The sequence below is a fragment of the Accipiter gentilis genome, chromosome 9 (genome assembly GCF_929443795.1).
Source record: "Accipiter gentilis chromosome 9, bAccGen1.1, whole genome shotgun sequence".
NCBI lineage: Eukaryota > Metazoa > Chordata > Aves > Accipitriformes > Accipitridae > Astur > Astur gentilis.
Genome location: NC_064888.1, coordinates 11,026,596 through 11,049,101, shown reverse-complemented (window position 1 = coordinate 11,049,101; position 22,506 = coordinate 11,026,596).

Below are 22,506 nucleotides of genomic sequence, written 5' to 3'. Positions count from 1 at the left end.
GACAATCTCTCTCTTTCTCTCATTCTTTTTATCCTGGGGATGTTCTCTGCCTCTCAAACTTTGTTCGTCTCACCTCTGCAGGTGCTTAGTGACAACTTCAGTCCTCTGAATCTCTCCCTAGACCTTCACAGTACAAATCTTTTGCTTTTGTCTAGATGAAGCCCCTGGAGCTTTCCTCAGAGGCAAGGAGAAGCTGTAGCACGAAGCAATTCTATTGTTAAACACAATTCAAAAAACATACAAGGGAAAAAGAAGTCAAGAACATGAAGGAAACAGCAGTGCATTTCTGCTGCTTGCTTTGCAATCTCATCAAAGTAGGTCCTAAATTCTGGTCAGAGCCTGACTGACTTGCTTTTTGCACAGCAATTTATTGTAAATTGGGCATAGTGAGCCAATTCTGTGCATTTATGAGTGCACACAGCTATCAGAGTCTGCTTGAGCAGCACAGAGGGGGTGGGAAGGCTTGCTGGGGAGACATCCACCACACAGGAGACATCCCAAGCAGGTCAGAAAAACACTGCTAATGACTATACTGTGATGTGAACATTCATCTCCTGTCCAATTAATTCATTGTGAGCATCAAACTCTCAGCCCCAAGGGTATCTTTACCTGGCACCCACAATAAATTCAGAGTGAATGCAAACTCCTGTTTGAAAACAGACACATTTCAAAACAATGCAGTTATGAGTATAGTCTCAAGGCTGCAAACTGAGGCAATGCTAATGTCAAGTGATAATTTTAAATGGACAAAAGGTTCCCGAGAGTGCTGCTGGCTTTTGTTTAGTTCTGAGAACCCTTCGCTCCCTCTGAAAGAAATGTGAATTGGGAATATTCAAGCCACACAGGACCTGACCTTTCCTCACACAAAAGTGTCTTCGTATGTATCTCAAATCAGGGCTGGCTACAGGACTTCTTTAAGAGGCTTATTTTCAAATGACTTAGGGACACAGCTGAACGCCAAACATTTAAAGCTGTTATAATTATATAATGGTCTGTATGGAAACCAGGACAAACAAAAGATATGTCATTGGAAGAAATTCTCAAAAATTTATGGAAGATACATTTTTCTCATCGTTTTTTTCAAGAATCATTTTCCCTGAAGATTTCAGCCTAATTTATTCTTGAGTCTATTCATAAATTTGAATTAGTAGAAAGTCATCCTACATTATTTTCAGTGGTTCATCATCTCCCTCCCCAACAATATAGTGAAGCCATTTTAAAAAGGAAAGAAAAGCCAGAATTCTGCAGTGGGAATGGGAGAGGACTTGGCTAGATGCCCCTTCATTTCTTTTCCTATTCACATGTTTGTCTTGCAAAACATTAAGAATACTTCTCTGTTATCTTTCTTTCTTTTTGATGGAAATGTTGAAAAAGAGGTAGAAGCCAGAACTCCTCATTGCAAAAAGGCACACACTTTCAGAATAAAACACAGCAGAGACCGCAGGCTTCCCTGTTCTTCTAGCCACTGCACAGACACCTCACAGCTCCCACACCCTCACGGGAAAGCCTGCTATCACAAACTTTAGACAGATGGTAGTGAGTCTCTTTCCAGCTGACCCTGTTTCTCAAATTCTGGTGTCCAACATGCCCTCCTGGGGTGATTTCCAGACCTCCGGCCTTTACTTAGGTAGGCTGATGAAGACAGTAAGCATCTGGGCTTAGCTAATGAGCTTTTGAAAAGATTTCATAGATCATCAGAGGAAAAGAGAAATGAGCGAGCGAGATTTATTAGCTCTTCTGCTCCATGTTACCAAGTTATCCTGTCACAGCTTTTTGACCTAAGAAGGAAGCTCTGCAGTCTTCTTTTATTTTCTCCAGTCATTGTATCAATCACGTCTTGGAAGATTAAAATTTAATAAAGACCAGTGTCTAAAAAAGAAAAGCCTGAATAATAGAGCAAATAGAGCAAAAGACTGAGCTAGCTTTATCCAGGGATATGATACACAGGTTGTTGACCACAAAGAACACTGAATGAGCAGAGGCCAGCAATCAGGCATGCTACCCAGCAGGGGTGGCAAACAGGCTTGGGGACAGCAGGGGAACTCATTAGAGCTGAGCTTTGTTGCCCAGTTCTGAGGATTCAAACAGGGACACCCTGGTTTTTTCAGCTGGTCGTGCACATCTATGACCCATGGATGCCTTTGGGCAAGCTGGACTGTTTCTATAAAGAAGAAACTTCTTCCTCCACTCCCAGCAAGCCAGAGGTTCTTGTGCATGTGAGCTTTACGCTGTGTATCCAGACACTAATGACAACGATCTCCTGCAAGGTAAGTCTCCACACATGGAATCTGGAAGGGGTCACCTGAAATCTGGAGATAAAAAATTTCATGCCATGGAAGTCAGTGAAAGATTTCCATGGGAACAGCAAAAGCATGGTAAAGTCTATTTCTGTAAACAGATGTATTTGCTCTTTCCCCTGTTTTTATTTTTTCCCTTTTGTCGTATCTCGCTCCGCTTCTAAGGCCACTAGTACGTTCTTTCAAGCAGATGATCAGTTAAATCAATAGCTCTTCAATAATTTGTCGGGAATTCCAAAAGGAAAGGAAATTTTGCTGTGGATCTGATGGACATTTACCCCATTAATATTCTCCCTTGCCTTCAGGAGCACCTGGCTCTTGACGCTTTAATAAATCTGTGTAACTCACCTGACCAGTTGTGTGCTGTCTACTGGGTGGGTTGGGAAGAGGAGGGGAGTCATTTCAGTGTGGACTCTGCAGGCATCAGGCTGCCTGCTGAAACGTGGGATTTGATAGCCCTCATTATGGCGGTTAGTGTAGCTGACTCTGATTATAGCTGTAACATCACAAAGGCCTTTGTAAAATCCAGGGTTTGTTCCTGTGATCTCCTGTGGTGGTAAATTATAGTATGAATACACAATGTGGCAGAAAGTAATAATCTTGAGTAATGCAGCTGATTTTATTGCTCTTTAATTTCATTAAGTGTATTCTTGTCAGGCAAGGGACAGGCTTTCAGCTCCTAGGAGCAGATGCTCACGTCCTAAAGCTAGACCTGAAATGCTCATCATGAAGACAGAGGCCATTTGCACAGCCTGGACCCAAACGAGGAGTGATGTTGGTATTTTTGGTTCAGAATCATTTCTGTTCCAGAATAGATGTATGAAAGAAGACTGGTTTCTGCTCTGCGCATTTCCGTTCTTTACAGACCGACAGCTCTTCCCGCTCTGCTCACACATGTCCATGGCCAGTGGTGCCCAGCAAGGCTCACCTGGCAGAGGCGAGTGGGTGGTAGGAACAGGAGCGATTTGGCAGTCAGCTGCCCGCGGAGAGGGCACCCGGGGACAAGCCTTTCTGTGCACACCTGTACTTCAGCTCCTGTCAACAGCAGGCTGAGCCCACATGGTGGAAGAGGGAAGCCAAATCACTGCAGAGAAATGTGGGCTTACACTAAAATGATGGACATGACACTGAAAAGACTGATGCAGAAACATATAGTCCCTTCTGCTGACTGCTGCAAAACACCTGGGAAAATGACTGAACAAGAAGTATTATTTCTTTAATGAGCTAAGTTTTCTCAAAGCTTGTCTGTAGGCATATGACTCCATCATATTATTGGTAAGCACCTAGATTCTCTCATTCACACACAGTTAGAGGAAGTCTGTAAGAATTTGTAAGGAAAAATATATTGGAATGAAGAGGATAGCCTTTTCATACAGAGGAGCAAAGAATTTTGCTCTCAAAGGTCCCCCTGTTTGTATTGGGTATTAGCATTAGGAATGCATTTTTCATTCCCAGAGCATATAGAAAAGGTTATTGCGCGTTATCCAGTGAAGTGTATCCCAATGCTGAATAGACTTACTTCACTTTCCATGTGACTTTCTTTCCAATTCCTCTATTAAGGAGACTGGTAAACTCTGTGAGTCCTTCCCCCTCCAACCCTCTCCTTAATTCTGTCTTCCAAATTTACTAAAAACCTCTAAAAGCCTTGGCAAAATTGAATCAGAGGTTCATGATGAAATGACAGAGAAGAGGAGCAGCTTTACTGATTATTTTTAAAGACATATTTTCTCCCTTTCACAGCAAGTCTGGCACAAATTGGCACTCATGGCACACCGTGAAGCACAAAGGTGACCTGCTCACAAGATGAGCACTGTCAGCTCAGGAAGAGCCTGCAGCTCCTCCCGGCCCGAGGGCACATTCCAGACCTTGCCTGATGGGACTCTAAGAGCCTGGCAGAGTTAGAGTTTTATCAGTTTTTAACTGCTGATCCTGTACATGGCACACAGAGGGACCTCACGTCCAGGACTCGGTGCAGGACTAAGGTTTTATTTATTCTTCCAATGGAGTACCAGGGTCTTACTCTGTGCTTGAAGCACCTTTCCTTGCTGCCTGGCCATGCCGTGGAGTGCAAACACATGACTTGCCTCTGCCTTGGTGAATCTGAAATTTGGTAGAGACTTACTTAAGCTGCTGCGTGGGATGAGACAGGGCAACAGTTACTGGGTCACACAAACAGAGGGTTTATTATAAAAACTATGTAGATCTATTTAGTGTGTATCTAGTGTTCTTTTCTATCGCCATGGTCAGAGACTTCAGGACGTATTGGATAAATTACTAAAGTTTGATCATTCATTCTTTACTTGCAAAACTCTAGATTAAAAATTGTGATTATGGACAGGTATTAAGGTAATAATCTATTTGCTTCAGAAATGGAGTAATCTTGTACATTTTTACACATCACATAAATATCGTATTAGGAAAAATTGGAACTACATTTGAAGGAGATGGCAAAAAACTAGTTGAAGGAGATCCTGAAGTGCTAATACACATATGTGCACACTTTTCCATTTTGTGACCTCGGTGTGGTAATCTAATCCAAATTGAATTCTGAAAGTAATATTAGTTTATACAAAATAGGGAGCCTGTATAAATTCACCATAGAAGCAGAAAGCTTTATTCAACTAGCTGATTAAAAGATTTTTTTCCATAGCTCTTTAATCTAATTTTTATGTGTTACATCCCATTAGTGGGTTCTTGGAGAATAAAACATTTTAAATATATAATACCAAATAAATTAGCTTTCGGTTTGACAAGCCATTGACTATACACAAGATAAAAAGTGAGTATTAAGAATGAAAAAAATTAGCAAAGCCTAAACTCCTTTATGTACAGCTTAGTTATAACCACAATACTGGAGAAGGAAAGCAATAATCGTAGTAGATAATTCCCCTTAGAATAATACAGTGTAGTGAACAAATTTCTCATGTGTGTGCAATATTGCTCTCTACTGGCTGCTGGCTGGATAGGAAGAGACAAAGTTTAACCAAAGATGCCTTCATGTGGTCTATCAAATCGTGAATCTATCCGTAAGCTGACAAACTAATTCCTAAGAGGACTGATCACCCAGCAGCATCCAGCTGACTTTCAAGATTGCTGCTGGATATCCAGCTTCTTTATTACAAAGACTAATTAGAGAATCAGGTGTGAAAAAATTAGGTGATGCAGTCTTTGAAAATCTTTCCAGTGGCTAGCAACTAAGAGGAGATGGTATGACATTACAGCAATAAGGATACTACTTACTGTGAAATAGAAATTAACTGTATTATTAATATTAGTGAAAGAAAATTTCTTTTTACTCACATGGAAAAGGTTTGCAATTCTGTAATAAAGAGAGTACAGTTTGAATCTCTGCTCACCAGGTACAAATGTATAATTTATCTTAGAACTACGGGTACCATCTAAAGCCTTTGGCATCATTATGTTAACATTCCAAAATGTATTCCTGAGTGGAAAAAAACTATGAAGGAAACAGAAGAGATGATGTAGATCCCAATTCTGTTAAATACTGCTGTCTGTAAGTTTGTTCCCTCCAGTCCCCACAGAGTTTTCTACTGATTTCTTGACCTCAGAGTTACCTAAATATCATATTGCTGGAAATCAAGGAAGGACTTGCCCCTCTGATGCATGTATGTGGCTTTCACACAAACTTGTTAGAGATGTGCAGGTGATGAAAGGTGCAAGGTTTAAAATAAGAGTAGTTTCCCGCTTTTACTTCCACAACACCAGCCACATTCTGACCTCTGAGCCAAAATGCTAAATGAATAGCAATGTGCTCCCAAAAATCCAGATGAAAACTGACAATAGTGATTGCCCTCAGAGAGGCCTAGAAGCTTACAAACCTGTTCCTGAGTATAAAAGGCGGGGGGGGGGGGGGGGGGGCGGCATAATTTTCTGGGGCATGGAGAATAGTTAAAGATGGTTCTCAATTTGAAACTTGCTAACTAATCTGAATAACTTTCCTCACAGTCTGATAGACAAAGGAAAATTGTATGGAAAAATATGTATCTTTTCCACTTTCACACTACCCTGTTTGAAACAAGAGACCAGAACTGCATATATGCGGGCAGTATGCAAGATACAAGCTTATCTATTTTTAATCCATAAAGTACCCTCCCTCTTATTACATGGCACCTTTTTTTCCATAAGAACTTTTAAGAGCTCTTGCTGATAAACCTAGTTGAAAGCCTCTCAGAATATGGCCTACACCAGCTGAGCTTTGCAGTATCTCAGAATTCAATGGAAAACCAATGGGATAAAACCATTACAGAGCAAGGCAGGGTAACAACATATAACCTGGGCAGCCCCCTACATCATGGTGACCTCCTCTATGCAGCTTAACCTCCCATACAGAGGACAATGAAGACCCTTGACTCATAGCCTGGAGCAGCAAAAAAAAAAAAAAAAAAATCTTTGCTAGAGTTTTAAAAGACTATCAATTGCAGTATTTCCTACTGGTAAAAAGCAGTTTAAGGACCAGTCAAAAATCTGACCCTTAAGGTTTACCTAACATGCCCCAGAAGACTGCCAGATCTCATCCATTCACACAACTTCAAATTTCTGCAGAGATGTGAGGGAATGGAGTAAAAGGAGCTGGCAAAGTCACAGAAAATTTCAGAACATTTCCTTGGTGTCTACCAGAACATTTTCTTGGGCATGTAGAGTATTTTAATGTCAAAATCGAAATGAACACTGATAGCAGTGAAGCGCAGCCAAAATCCGCAGTTCTTTTTTCATTGTTATTTTCATCAGCCAAAAAAAATCAGTTGATAAAAGCCACTCATCTTCTACTGACTGAATGCTTCAGCAGCATACATCATTCTTTTATGAGCTGAACCTGGAGCAAAACTAGACTTCCTTAACTTAAAATAGTCCAAAAGCAGAAATTAAGCATTTTAAAAGGCCGTGTGAGAAAAAAACCCTCTCACTGAACGTCCCAGAGGGTCTTGCTCTTGACTGAGGTGGTGACTGAGGTGACTGTTTTTGCTGTTTGAGTTACTGCTGTGTAACACTAAAGCTAAGTCAAGAAGGAAACCAAGCAGCCTCCTCCAAATGACAGATGACTGAGAAACCGGAAGTTGTGTGTGAAGAAAGAAGACAGGCACAAGATCAAAAGTGAATGTCTTCTCTCAGGAGACAGCAAAAAATATGGCTCTGGAGATGGTGGAGCCGGTTCAAGAGAGGACACATAGTATATCAGACAAACAGATACTGTCGGCTGTCTAAGGAGGTTGCACCTTACTGTCTTGAAATGCTGGACTGCTTTGAAGTATGATGTGGCTATGACTTATGAGAACTGAGTAAATGGAAGGGCTGACAGGGACAAAGGTAACTTTACAGGGAAAGAGAGAGAGAAACTTTAGGTCTGAAAGTCTGCAAGCTGTCCTGGAAGAACACAAACTTTGTTCACTTCTAGTAAGAAGGTCAGGGGACAGCCAAGGGAAACTTGAAAAGAGAAAAACACGATACATTTTTTATGTTTTAAAAATAATTTCATTCTGTTCACCTTGTAGAAAGACAGTTCAGTTATCTAAATGTTCCCCATGTACTGATTGGAAAAGTTGGGTTAGAAATCACTATTTAAAACTATTTACCCCTTTTCAGATTTCTTCAAGTGAATCTAAAGAAATTCAGAAAATTCTAAGCTTTCCTAAACCACATTTTACTTCTGGAGAATATTACAATATACTCTGCATTCACCTTGAAAGTGGGCTGGTTCTGTTAGGGTATCCTTCAGCATACTTGACATGAATTATAAAAAAGTACAAGATGGACAGCAATGACAGCCAGCAATCCTGGCACGGCCCTCTCCTTTTTCTTTCCTAACTCAGAAAAACATTCTCCCACTGCACTTGCCAAAAAGTGCTGTTCTAGGAATCTGAGGCTTTGGTATCCTTAAAGATAATGAAATTATTAAAGTTTTGTCCCTTAAAGCTTTGTCCATTAAAAATTCAGTTGAACGAGAAGTGTTTCATTACTGCCAAATAGAAAATGGAGGATAACATTTTTATTACCTTTTTCTCATTTTTTAAGTTTGAGATTTGGACCAGCCCTAGAAGTAGGATAAAGAAAGAGATCACCGTGGTGCCAGATCCACGTGCAAGCTGGGGTGGCTCCTTCTCCCCGAGGCAGGCAGGCAGAAGTGAGCGTCACCGCTCCGAGGAGAGAAAGCGGGATGGCGGCCGAGCACTTCTGCTCGGGGAAGGCAGAGCAGAGCGAGCCAGGGAGATGATGGGGAAGCAACGGGGAGCCTCAAGAGTCAGATTTGCCCCTCCACAAGTGGTGCAGTTATCCCTTCCTCCCTTACCCTGTCCTCCGAGCAGCCAGGGCAACTGCTGCCAGCACCGTTTCCCCGGCGGGCCAAGCCCTGGCTGCACCATTTCACCCCCACATCCACTCCAGTCCGTGGCTTAATAATCCCCAGCGAGAGTAACGTGGTGCCAAAATTCCCGCAACTAGACACAGAGAAAGCAATTAAGGTTAGTATGACGGCATTTGTCTCTGCACTACTAGTCTCTGGTGAGCGTAAGCGAAGACTTTTAACATCAATTTTTTTCCACACAGGTTTTGCATTTAATTATAGAGTAAGGGCACTGTGTGTTCCAAGAGCAATCATCTTACTGACATGTTATTCTGAAGCCAGCCTTCATTCAGTGTGACACATGCTGGTTATGCACTACCAAATAGAGCTATAATGAAGTGAGGCTGGGGAAAAATACATTGGAATCTGAAGTAATGCCAGCTAAGAGAGCTTATCTCTACTTTATTATTATCATTATATTTAATAAACAATCTTTCATGCCTACAGAAGAAAGAAACAAATGAGAGCTTTCTAGGGTAGATATAAAAGCCTTGCATAAAAAATATGTTTACTGAGTTACAACTACTGAACTTTCCATTTTGCTCTAAAGAAAAAAGAAAAAAAAAGGAAAAAAGAAAAAGGCTGGTTGAAACAAATGGAAAAGTTTACAATTTTGATGTGAAGAGGAACAAAACCCTCTCAAGGTAGAAGACAAGAGTATGTTCCAGGTCATGGCTTATGAGTATCTTTGTCAGGATTCAGCATGTTGTATAAAATACATCATGAGCTCTTCTGTTTAATTGCAGGTCCAGTTTAAAGATCCACTGAAGGACCTGGAAAACTTTCTAAAATATCTAAAAATTGCTCCTGAGCAGTTTTGGGGATGAACTTTTTTGACATCTTCACCTATTCAGCCTTCTTAAAAAGATTTCTCAGTCAACACCTATGAACATGAGGCTGCAAGGTGGGAAGAATCTTCATTCTTTGCTGGGTCAGTCCTGTGAGTTGCAGTGATGTGGAAGGTATTTAAGCAAGCTGTGAGCTGCAACTGTGCATTTTTCACTGACCGCTCATCATTTCACTTCTGCTGTATCCTGACAGCCACTGCCATGTTTATCCCTGTTGCCTAACAATTGCATCCTGACTTGACGTGGGGCTTTGTTGCATAGTCCAGGGTACATGTCACCAGAAGTTCCTGAACCATGATTGAGGCTCAAGGCCTGTTACAGTATAGGGCTTTTGTTTGTTTTCCTAAAGTACAGTAATTGCTGCAAAAAGAGATCAAATTTTTCAGATGTTGCAATAGGAGCTCTGAATTTTCCAAGTTGATTGCTTTTCTCTATGTATTTTCAGGGTCCTTGCTTCCCTTTATCTCAAGACAAAATCTGTCACTGAAGCATGTATTGCTCTTTCGCTATAAACAAATAAGTACAGTTTCATTTTTCAGTCTCTAAACTATATAAAATTGATCTTGAAATAGAGAAGATCTCATTCATATTTCCTAGACTTGGGCTTTTCACACCTCTCTGACTCACTGTGGGCAAATACCAAACCATTGATACATTAAGAGCTCTTGAGTGTACAAGTGTCTATTTCCTCACTTCTCCTCGTGCCCACTTAGTACGAGTGCATGCATTCTATAGGTGAATCCATCCCTGAATAATTTACATTGTTGTACAAGGAACTTATTACAGGAACAGTGTCATGACATGTCCATGTTCAAAATTAGGGCAGGGTCAAAGTTTTGTGAGAGCTCTATAATGTCCATTTTTTGTCACAATTTTTATTTCTATTTTATGGTTCTCATTATAAAAAGACATTGCATAGATTATTTTGTACATTCTAACTACACTCATAGAGATGCATTCTTTATTAATTTCCATAAGACACTTTACATCTGGAGGATATTATTTGCATAGTAACAGTTTCTTCCAAAACCAGCGTCTTAAACTAAATTCCAAGAATATGAACTCACAGCAGAATTTTATAGCAAGCTCAGTGTTACTAGTACTCAAAAATAAAATAATTTCCTAAGCAAATGTGCTGATTTCTGTGCTGTACCTGCAAACACAGCTTCTGGGGGCAGAAACAATCTGTTTGGAAGCTGACTGTGTTCCTGTGAGGACACATAACTCGGTGCCAAAATGATTATACCCTTACTTAATTAATTTGCAGTCTGTATAGCCCAATGAAACAGTAGTATAATATAGTTAACTCCCTTTTCCTTCATCCAAGAGACATCATCTCCCTATGTTCCAGTAATACACAGTCCTATAGTCAGATCTGGGAAATACCTAACAGCCTTACAGACTGTGAGCTTGGACTGAGGGATGAGAACTGATTCAGGTGATATTTGATCCTTTTACTAACCTTGATTCTGACCTGTCCCTCAAATTATTACAAGTTATTATGGACCTACTGCAGCAAAAGAATGAGACAAAGTTAATATTCTTCTATTATTAAAATCAAAGCAGTTTTCCATCATGGTTTTGCCATAAATTCTCCTTTACTTTTAGCATGACCTAGCACAGCAAGAGAGTCTTCTCACAAAAATATTGCCCTGAGGAAAGCTTTAAAATTTGTTTACCCCATGCATGTCTTTGTATCTTCTGTTTTATATCTTCAGTTTTACATGATAATTTCTGTTCTCAAACACTTCCAAACTTGTATGTGATTTGTGTATTAGGGTTTCCAGTTGTGGCAACACACATCATCTTTACATCTATGGCATACCAATATCAGCACTTATTACTACTGTAAAGTAACTACTGCACAGTAATCTTGCAGGTCATTACAAAACCCAATAAAATAAAATAAGATAAAATAAATTTTAAAAACCCTCATCGTTACAACTGAACAACTCAAAAAATAGGAAACTTTTTTCATATCTAAACTGAGTCATCATAATCTTTTGAGTTATAGAGTGTCTTCAGTATATTGACATATAATCTCTTATAAAAAAACTTCCTATGCCTAAATCGTCCTTATTTGCATTTCTACAAGAAATTTTCTTGAAGATGCCGAAGCCCATAGTAAAGTTGAGACTACAATGTTTCCTAGGGAACGTAATAGTAAAAAGAAAGGTGTCTAAAATATTGTCACTAAAATTCCAGAGATTAATCTCATTTTATTTAAGCTTGCACACTAAAACAAATACAGTATTCCATGACATTATTTTAGTAAGAATAGGTAGACTATCACTTTCTCATAGCCATGTTGTCCAAAAATATAATCCTTTCAGACGAGATCAATATTTTAGTAAGAAATTATATCTGTGGGAAAAAGCAGAAAAATTCTCACTGTCATGAGAAGATTTTTCCTTAACTAACCATTTCAGAGCTCTAGAAAAATCCTGGAAAATGCTTGCTGATATTCTGTTGCTAGAAAGTTGCCATGGTATTGAGTTTTATTGCTGCCTTTCTTTTCCTGCATGAAAGTGCAGCATATTAGATTCTCCATATGTGCTACGTTCATTAAACTAGCCAAAGATGTCAATAATTTTCCACAAATTGTTGTAGAATTTTAAAGAATATGAAGCAACATTAAGAGAAATCCTAAAACCACAAACCTGAACAATTAAACCTGATTAGTAACTGGATCCTATATGCATATGTATACTATATTTATGTGTATTTGCATTCTGGAAGGTGTTCAGTATTATTCTGTAATACCCAAAATGATTATTGCTTACAAGTAGCAGTATTCCCATGTTTATAACCATTTCAGATTTAATAGTATAACATTTCAGCATTTTTATGATGGAGATGATTAAAGGCAGGGAGATAAGGAGAGATTAAATTTCAAGGCCGTGTTAGCAGTGGTATGACTTCAGACATCGACTATCCAAATCCAAATCGTACTTGCCTTTCCTGTCCTAACTTTCCTTCTGTATAAATGGTCTTTACCCTCATCAGTCTAACTCAACTCACTAGTCAAATATTTTTTAAGACTTGATTTTATACCACTTGCAATCAGTGTTTTTGGATTCATTAATAATATTTCTGGCAAACATATTATCTTGTTTTATCACGCTAATCCAGGCTTTAATCTCCTCAGGTATAGTCTCCAGGGGCTATTGGCTCACAGTGCATCCCTGAATCTAGCTCCATTTAGCCATATGGCCTGTCCTAGAGCACTTTAGTCTGTGTTTCAGTGAGCTGATGCTTTTCCCAGGACTACCTGAATTCAGAGTATCCAACCTAATTCAATTCTTGGATATCATTACTGAAAGGCCTAGTAAGAGAGAATATGGTAAACTTGGCTATACAGTGTGTAGTCATTATGTGCTTATTGTCATAATAAAAGGTAGGGTGAGCTCAATTTTTTCCTAATTTTCTTACAGAGCCTCAGAGCTGTTCGAGACACTGTGTCACCTGCTGTGGAGCACTGTAGAATGCATGCTGCTGCTACTTGCAGTCTAATTAAGCTTTTTCTTTTGATGGAAACACCATCGAGATACCAGACTCTCAGTGCCTCATTAATTCCTATAGAAGTGGTAAGAATAGCAGTTGCAACAAGAACACAAGCAGGAACTGGTCATGTAGCATGGTCTGGTTAAGCAAATCTCTTTTCTGATCATGAGCTGTTTCTTCTAGCTGTATATCTTAACTAGTCAGCACATGCAACCACAATCTTGTTTTCTTGGCTCGCTTGCTCACTTGCTTGGTTAAACATGACTGGCAGTTACAAATTGAGTTGTTGCTAACTGGTACATCTGAAGAAATAAACTAAAGCATTCTTACTAATTTCAATAACTTAAATGCTCCTACATGAGAGAAAAGAAACATAACGAAAGAAAATTCTTCTATCAGCAGCCAAATTACATAGCCTTGATAGTTTCCAGAATAAAGATAGCTTCCTGACACCATCAACAAAACAAACAAACAGAAGTCTTTGTTGGAAATGGCATGTTCATGCAGTTTGAATTCATTAAGTTCTCCATGGTAAATTGAGATAATTTTCAATTTCATTGTTGCAGATATAGAAAAGGCAGAACCCCTCCCAGACAAAACAATATACATCAACCCCCCTCTGCCACCTTACAATAAAGGAAATCATAGTCAAGCATCTCAAAAGAAACATGTTTTCCTTTCCTAAAAACGCCTCACTTTTTTTGAGTTAAAAGGTACATCTCTGAGAGATTCATGTTCTGTTCTTTTTTCCTTCCCCTAAATGACAGTCACTTCAGATATTCTCAATTCTTGCATAGAAAAGATGCCTCTGACTTCCACATTATACTGAGATGATTAGCTTTTATAAGAATAACAAGAAAATGCAACTGTTCAAAGTAACAGTTTCCACAGCCACCTATATTGCTTTCCAGGTACCCACAGCTATATGCATAGGTATATGCAAAGATTCCTGATGGCATATTTCTCTGTGTGAAGCAGAAATGGCTAATGCAGAATTAGTGGTGGAAGTTTGTGTGTGTGAGTGAAGAGAGAGGGAGGCCTTTCATGAAGGTTTCTTGCATTTCTAGCAGGGTGAGAATTTTAAATGACAATTTTTTTTATTAATCTTGAAGCATTTGTAGATATTTCCTTTTTTTCTCCCCACTCCTTTTGAGAAATTCCCCAGATTAGACCACAATACTTTCCAGAAAAACTCAGCCAGAAATCCCTTCATTATCAGTTGCTGGTGGAAAATAATGGTTACATCTAAAACATAGCCTATAAAGTGGCAAAGCTTTGATTAACCACATAAGATAGAAAAGTAGGGCTGGCAACGTCCTTCATAATCTATCTAGTTTAGCCTCTCTTTTTCCAAAGCGGGGTTCGTTATTCCTTTCCTAACAGATTTTTTTTCTAATCTGCTCCAAAAGACTTGCAGTGATGGAATCCCACTTCCTCAACATGCTTTTACAAGCTAAGGTTTAAAAGCCTGCTCAACATATTTATGTATTTACTTTTCTCCATTATTTGTAATCTCAGGGTTGAAATCTCAGCAAGCAAGAGAAATTTCCTATGGGAGACGAGAGGCCTGGTAATGAGCTCACTGAAAGCAGGGGCCTTTACAGCCCTCTGGACCTGACCCATTTCATAATTCAACCTGGATTATGGACTTTGCTATTATTATTTTCCTTGGGATTTTTTTTTTTTACTTGAAGACAGGTAATTGTTTGTACCTTCCACCTGCAGGAATCCTTAATGCTGACCCCTGCTGTGACCAGCTGGCCATCTTTTGATTTTTGTCCTACAGATTGCCTTTATTTGAGGAGAAGCAGCATTTGCAGATAGAATGTTACAAATAATGATAGGAGCAAGCAGTAGCACAATTCTTACATCTTTCTTCCACGCCACAGGAAAATCTGCCCTTCTAACATTTCTAGCTCAGTTGGAAGCAAGAAAAATTAGAGATCTCATAAGAGAAGTTGAGATCAAGATCTTCAAATGGTTAGTTATTTGAAATAAGCATCTTATCTGTTGAGACAGTCCAGCAGTGGACATTTTTCCCCATTCATAAGTTCAGACACCTTTTTGCAGCAGCAAAAATCTACCACCACACGTGCTGCTAACACAACGATCCAAGTAAGGTGAAGAGATTTGATCTACCATGTCTTGACATCTAAGGACCGATTAACACGACCACTTTCTACAGAACATGGGCTTCCTTGCTTTCTTTCTTGGCTAATCCAAGTTTACGCAGACTGAAGTTTCCTCTAGATGGACTTTGTAACATTTCAGAGAAAGAAATCCCTGCATCTATCCCGCTCATATTCTTAGCAATTTTGGGGGTCATATTCAGATTCTCCATGTGTCTCAGAGCATGGCCTGAATCCAGCTGGTATGTCTCCTGCCTTCTGATAAATCCAGTACTGCTCCAGCGTCAGCTCTGCTTGCTTACTAGCAAATGCCCTAACTTGCGTGGTCTCCAGTCTATCAGATCTGACACAGAGGTGCTTCCCCTAGGTAAATTATGATAAATGGCAACACACACACACACACGACCCACTTACGGTAAGTATGTTTCAGAACCAGTTATTTATCTCCCTCTAACATTTAGAGCTAGATTTAGCTGAGGAACAAAATGCTGTAGGGGCTGAACAGTCTTGAAAGTCTCACAATATAAATTGCCGTGTTATAATTACAGCCCAATTAAAATTCAGTGTTGCTCTCTTCATTAATTATCATCTCTAGCCTTACAAATAAGTTGGGAGAGACTGCTCTTCTATAGATCAGGTAGCTATCCTCCCCCTGCCTTGACTTTGAGAAAACCATGGCTAAGTTCTGTGCTCCAATAATAGAGACCACAGCAGGTAAAACCCCTGGTTTATGTTCTCAGCCTCCTAATAAACCCATTCTGTGACTCACAAATGCTCAAAACTCTCCGCTGAATTCAAGCAGAGTTCTTGCTTCAGAAGGTATCACAAACTCGGAGTTCTGTGAACAGCAATAGAAATGGAGGCCATGATATGAGGATTCACAAAAGCTGTAGATAGGACATCTAAGCCTACAGCAAAAAACTCAAGGCTGCACAGTCACATTCTGATACTGCATGAACTTATTCTTCTTCTTCTAAAACAATAAAAGATTTTGCTGGGTTTCCCATGTATCAGTACACTTTATGTAATCTCTAGTACCCTACATGTCGCTACTTTAACCTCAATTTGGGAAGACGTTTCCCCTGTCCTTCTGGGACCTGCATAAAGGCACAATAAACTCTTTAGGAGGCTCAGCCTGGATCAGACCTGCACTGGTAGCTGGTGAACAGTTCACAAGTCCAGTCTGAAGGGTCAAGAAATCATGACATCAGGCTGTGTTTACAAACATAACAACACAGGAACTCACTGCAACTTAACAATTTAGAAACTGCTAAATTCCGAAGGGACACAATATAGTATAATTTACCTTACATTATTGGACACACCTTGTATTCACAAAGAACGGCTTGCTTCTATTTCTTTAGTGTTAGTGCTTGTCAAGGCCTATCTGAGTGCCATGCACTAAAATAGCAAGAATCAGACCAACATGAGTACATTATTCAACTATGGCCACTGCAGTGTTCCACGGTACAAAGCAAGTGCTTCCACAGATTGTTGCCCAATGCCACACATATATTTTTGGCCTGATCAGAGCTTAATCAGCCTTCCTTGCACCAAACAAATACAGTCACAAACTGAGCAAAAATACCATTTCCCTTATATCCTCCTCATTCCACAACTAACTCAAATATCTTTTTTGTTTTTCAGACTCATCGTTCAGATTGATCACCTGTTGTGTTACACTGTTGTTTGGACCATCTGAAGTAGCTGATTTACTGATTCACGGTTAACTGATTTTTGTTGGCCCAATGCATTAGTCCATCTCTAATTAGCTGAGTAAAATCATAGTACATTAGCTCTGTAATAGCTTTTTTTTTTTTTTTTTAAGTGAAAAAACATAAAAGTACAAAGGGCTCTTTTTTTCTGTTAAAGCAACACACAGATCTAACCTCAAGTGAGATGTTTTCCAGCAGCTTGACTCTTATTCCAAATTAGTAGCCATATCCCTCGCATAGATGTTGAAAACCCAAAAGGATTCAATTATCATTAGAAGGAATGTATAAATTATAATAAAAGAACAATGTGTTGCAAAAGGGACTATAGTAAAAAAAATGAATTAACAGACACGTAATTTAAAAGACATTTCTGCCTTAATAACATCTGTCAATTCTTCTGTTGTGTTTAGAAACTAAAGATCAAAGTATCTCTCGCTTGGGCAGGTTGGTTATGAGGATCACAACAGCCAGAAAGGAATGAGCTGCTTCAGGCGCAGGCTTGCAGGGACATGTGGGAGGACCACAGTACCTACTTCCACTCCACAGTCTGAATGGAGGATGCTTATGAGGATGGTTTTGGATAAGAACTTATGATTTTCCACAATTCCCTGAGGGATTCCTGTGAGGTTCCCGTTTTGATTCTTGCTGGCCAATATCCCAGTGCAGCGTGTCTCCTCTCAGACTGTTATTGAACATGAGGACACAGATCCGTACCCGATATGCTGAGCACATTAATTGTATTCCTTTCTTTTGCCTCCTGATTTTATTTGCTGCTCTGTACCTGTGTTTTAATATGCTTTCTATTCATCAAAGGGCTAATAGTTATTCTGAATTAAACATGATTCCCAGGGATTGGCAGAGCTTTCTTCTCTGATACGTATATACAAAACAAAAATAAAGCTTCAAAGAAATGTCGGGGCTAATTAGACAATACAGTGTCATATATACTGACAAAAAGAGACCCATCAGGTAGCATATGTAAAGTGAGATTCCCAGTCATCAAAGCACTCCTTTCCAGTCACAAACTGATTTTCATTTCCTCCTCTCTGGCACTGAAGCAGCAGGCTTTGGAATCTTGCTGCTTTTTCTTTTAACTTTACATTGGTTATATATCTGGGCAACAGAAAGGTTGATTTTACATTTCTTTCAGCATACAGCCAATCAACAAAATCAGCATGTCTTCCAAAACCAGAGTTAGCTTTCTGTCTTTCCTCAGAGGGGCTGTAAAGTGTAATTAATGTTTGCAAAGCACTAGAATATTCTTGCATAGAAAGTGCTAACTTACTGCCAAGTATTTAATACAGGCAGTGCTGGTTCTGTCAAAGTTCCCAAATGTGACTCAGGGGCAGATTCAAAAAGGAATATTGACACACAAATAACAAACAGCTGTGGACTTTCAATGCACAGCCTAAGGGTCCCCCAAATCATCTACCCCAGGACCACTCAACTCCAAGTACAAAACTCACCAAGCACTTTCCTTCTGACCTCAGAGCTCTCCAGGCAGTAGGAGCTGGGCTTCTGAGCTGCTCAGCTGTGGCCTGAGGAGCTACACATATAGCTCCCAAACACCCAGAAGGTAGACAGGCACCTGAAGGAATTTAGTGTTCTAAATTTCTTACTATGTGGCTGAACATACTTTGACCAAACGTGATTGTAAAAAGCAGCATCTCGGAGAGAAGACAATGGTGTTTTGAACAGCCAGGGGGTTTGTCCTCTGATTCTATTTCTTTTGCAGCAATTATTTCACACAAAATGAAGAAATGGTCTTCTGCAGAGATTTGGCTCCTTTTAAAAAATCATCCCCAGCTATGAGGATTAAGACTAGCATTACCTTCCATTTGCAGGCTTGTTTGTACAATAGGTAAGAAGGGGGCTTCCCACCCCATCTGGCCTGTTCCAGCAGATCACAAACTCTGCAGGTCAAGAAGACACTCAATACCATACCTCATGGTGAATGCTCCGAGTGCTAAATATGGCTACCTGTTATACCCTGAAACTGCAAGATTTAAATGTCATTCTGCGCATCACAGCAGTTCCGTTTCCAGTCCCAGTTGGAATTAAAGACCACACATGACGTGAAAATTATTAACTGTTTTCAAAAAGTAGTATACCCATTAACCAGACACACTCTCAGACCCTGGACAAACTAAGCTTCATTTGGGATCTGTAGCAGAAACGGTTTCATAGTGAAGTCTCAGGACCATCATAAGTTAATAGGTGACATGTCTTGGGAAGATAACCTTTTCTTTAGGTGCAGTATGTGATCTTTGCAGTAACTGAGTGAAGTGGGGGAAAAAATAGCACAGGCTATTTACCAGAGGTCACATTTTTAATTAGAAAAAATTGAAGACATCTGCCCTAAAGCTAGTAATCCTTTCAAGCAAAACAAAACACACCAAAAAAAAAAAAAAAAAGAAACAAAACCACAAAAATGAAAAGAAGCACTCCCACTAAAGATTTGAGCTCTTTGAATGTCTTAAAAACAAGAGCAGAGAATAATGAAAATGCAGAGAACTGAATTTTTTTGGCAGACTGTCAGCATTTTTATCAGCCTGGGGGCAAAAAGTTTGTTGGAAAGAGGGAGGTCTTTGTAAACCCTTCGTTAGCAGTGGACTCAAAAAGTATGGGATTATAACAATTGTCATACTGATCTAAGTCAGAGGCCATCTAGTTAAATGGTTACCATCAGCCGTGTCAGAAGAAAGCCAGCAGCATACCCTATGCTCATCAAATTATTGTACTTGACCTTGGCCAAAAGGAAAGCAGAGAAGCAAATCGTAGGCAAAAGAGGTCTGTTTTGTTTATAGAGGGAGGTGCTCTTATAGAGGTGCGGGTCAGCGGTATTGCCGAGAAGCTAATCACTGTAGGCTTTGTCTGTTGCCAATGAAGAGACAGAGCTGCTTGGAAATGCACCCTGGAGGAGCCTAAGCTCAGGGCACAGGCTCTGGATTGCTCTTTAGAGCTGCTGTTTCTTTTCTCTGATTTCATCATCAGGATCCTGCAGCAGTTAGAGCCCAAGCCATGGGTTGGGGTGCTTTCTGGTTGCTCTGATTGATCCCTATAGTCAGGCAGAGCCCCCCACAACAGGCAGCAGCAGTTCCCTCAATGTGACCAGTTACTATTTCTAAGGATAAAAAAAATACAACTTCACTGTAGCAACTAATACATGGCAGGGTAGATCTCTGATTCCTGGGAGCTAAGCTGTGGAAACTGTTTATTTCCAGCCAGGATTTGCAATGAGACATGAACAGAGATGTTGCCATTTTTCTTAAGATTTGACAAATTTAACTGACATACACTACAGAGTGTCATCATACCCCAGAGACTGAGAAATCCTTCCTGAAAAAAGATCAAGGACAATGTTTATACACACTTATGTTTGAAGTATAGATATGTAAATGTTATGTTGTTACATTTAAATTTAAATCAGATAAAAACGAAGGCAGAGTGAGGGAGAAGAATTATGAGGGGCACCAATAGATTTATTGTGTCACAGTTACAAACCAATATATTGATATTTTTATTGTCCTTTAGAATTGCATCAAATTATTTAAATGTTTTCTCTGTTCAACTAATGCTAGATTTTGTAAGAATTCATGTTACATGTTCTATAAAGCATGAGTGCAGACTATCAAGAATATGAAGACCTATTTATTAGGTTCCATATGCAGCAGTTTAGCAGTTTGACTGCATAGTGCTTTCAGATATTTCCTGAGAAGACAGGTTGATGACTTGCAGGTGAGGAAAGGTACAGGAGAAAAGGGGAATTTAAATTTTTGAATGCAATACTGCCTCAGTTTCTTATCCTGTCATTAAATATGTACTTTTTCCACCTTGGAAAAGTTTTAACAAAGCTTTTTGAGGACTGGTTATTTAACCTGTGTTTCTTAGGAAGTGGATACTTTCTATGATACTTGAATATTTTCCAAAAAATGATGACGTTAATACATTTTTCGTATATTTGCCTACGTATCATTAAGTGTAAGGCATTAATAGTGTACATCATTGTAAAAGAAATTATAATCTGACAAGTTTTAGCATTAAAGAGGGTCTGGTTTTGACCATCAGACTGCTCTTATTTGCCTTGTAATGAGATTCCTGAGTCAAGCTGAAACAGACTATTAAAAACAATGACCCATCAAGGAAACTGGTTGCATTTTATCCCAAGTCATTTATGCCCCCAACCTTGCACAGATGGAGAACTTTAATTATGTGGTCTCTCTTATAGGAACAAGTCTACATTCTTCAGTAGTATAAGCCAGATGCAAAATAGTATTTTGAGATTTGGAAGCTGAAAACAAATTGTTGTTCTAATTCAGCACATTGAAATATGTGTAATAAATGGAATAGACGAGCAGTGAGGAGATCATCCTAATGACGGGTCTGTTTGCCTAGAAAACATATGCTTGGGGCAGATGCACTGTGTTTGCTGATGCACAGGTCAGGGTATTCTGAAAAGGTCATTCAAGCGAGTAGTTAGAAAAGTTTGACAAACATTTCAACACTTCAGAGATGTCCATTAAATCAGTCATCATGTTTTGGTCACATTTAAACCCAGTGATTCAAGATTTGCTATACTGTGCTAAGGCAGTATCTGTTTTGGAAACAGCAGTGTGACTTAGCTGAGCCAGTTGATTTTAAGAAGCAGGCAAGAAAAAGAAAAAAAAAAAAAAAAAAAGTGGTGTTCATTATGGAAAACCTTGGACTCCTTCAGCATTGTATTCATGTACTTTGATTATCTACATTTAAGGCCAAGCTGTATGGGATTTGTGTCTTTCTTGGCAGAAAACAAGATTAATCTGAGGGGGGTGGTATTGTTATGCTAATACAAAATCCTGGTGGAGTGAAGAGGCAGCAGAAGCAGCATCTCAGAGATCTGGAAGGAGTACCTTAATGATCTGGGAAACTCTAGGGGTGAAATGACTGTTGTCACATAGTTAACCAAAAATGAAGAAATCCAAGTCACAAGAAATATAGTAGGTCTGTGTGCTTTGCTGTTTTGTTAGGTTATTTAGAATTTGGCTTTTTGAGTTCTTTCCTCTGCCAGGAGGCAGAGCTGTTCTTTCCTCTGCCAGATTTCCAACCACTTCTGCTTATGCAGTACAGTGGGAAACTGAGGAAGTACAAGACAGGACTGATACTTTGCCCTGCTAGGCCAGAATCATTGAAGAAAAATGGTGCATCACAGCCATATTTCTTGCCAAGAAAGAATCTAAAGCTCTGAACTGGAGGAGAAATGGGACCTAGTTTTACAGTTATCATGAACTGCACTGCAATTTAATGTCTGAAATCTGTTTAAGGTTCTGGCACATGAAATGGATGACCTTCTAGTATGGCAAAGATGGGGAAAGATTTAAGTGATGTTACAAAATATTGCTTGTAAATGCTTTGCCAAAGCCATTTTGCCCAACTGCACATTCAGCTGAGAAAGCTAACTGAAAATGAGATTTGTACTTTCCAAAACAAAAAAATTATCAAAGCTATAGAAGGAAAATGCAATGTTTTAAAATGTATTTCAATATTTCATAGCAGCAAAATACTATTGCACCTTAAACTCTTTCTTTCTAAGAGTCCTGTAGTACCTTGCTAGATATAGTTACAGATGAAACAAGTATTCTTGAATGACAAGTACTGACCCATAACACAGTAGAAGTG